At 44.2% G+C, this 794-nt stretch overlaps 1 non-coding gene across 1 annotated transcript; it reads right to left on the bottom strand.

Annotated features, from left to right (window-relative positions):
• Positions 1-480: 480 nt before the first annotated feature.
• On the bottom strand, positions 481-587 carry LOC126804276 (small nucleolar RNA R71). The gene has a single exon (XR_007673230.1). It is a non-coding gene; the product is annotated as a small nucleolar RNA R71 (small nucleolar RNA).
• Positions 588-794: the final 207 nt, after the last annotated feature.

Genomic DNA, 794 nt, shown 5'->3' with positions numbered 1-794 from the left:
AGCAATTCAATCTTAAACTCTTCAATTAGATCAGAAGAAGAGGAAGATCTGTCCTTTCCCTTCGTCTTAAATTCAGACTTAGACACAATTGCGGGCCGTGACATAATTCCTGTTGGTGCTCCAATGGCACTTAAGAATGCATTCATTCCCACCACCCCGGAATCACCTTCATGCATTACTTTCACTCCACCTGATGAAGCTAACTTCTCCATTCCTGTTCAATTGCTTGGGCAGCTGCCTAAGTACTCTGGTTCATCAATGGAAGACCCTAATGTTCACCTTAGGGAGTTCTTGGACATTTGCAAGCTCCAATCGATTCATCACCTTTCTCAAGAAGGCTTGAGGTTGCTTTTGTTCCCATTTACCCTTAAGGATGATGCTAAATGTTGGTTATATTCTTTGCCTGCAGGAATCATCACTACATGGGACGAAATGACTAGGAGGTTCTTGAAGCAATTCTTCCCTGCTCAACTCACGAAAAGACTTAGGAGGGAGATTCAGAACTTCACTCAAAAAGATGGTGATTCACTCTATGAGGCTTGGGAGGAATTTCAGGAACTACAAAGGAAGTGCCCTCACCATGGTATTTTGTTGGATGACTTGGTGCAATTCTTCTATGAAAGACTCGACACCACCAATAAGAGCATGGTGGACTCGGCATGTGGCTGCACCTTCATGAACAAGACCGGTCAAGAAGCTTACACCTTGATCGATGACTTGGCTGACAACAATCGCCAATTTAGTTCCAAGGAGAAGAGAGGAAGCAAGAGCCGTGGGGTGTATGATGTTGATGC

Source organism: Argentina anserina, chromosome 7, assembly GCF_933775445.1.
Source record: "Argentina anserina chromosome 7, drPotAnse1.1, whole genome shotgun sequence".
Taxonomy (NCBI): Eukaryota; Viridiplantae; Streptophyta; class Magnoliopsida; order Rosales; family Rosaceae; genus Argentina; species Argentina anserina.
The sequence above is the reverse complement of the archived record's forward strand: the minus strand, read 5'-3'. Positions and strand labels throughout refer to the sequence as shown.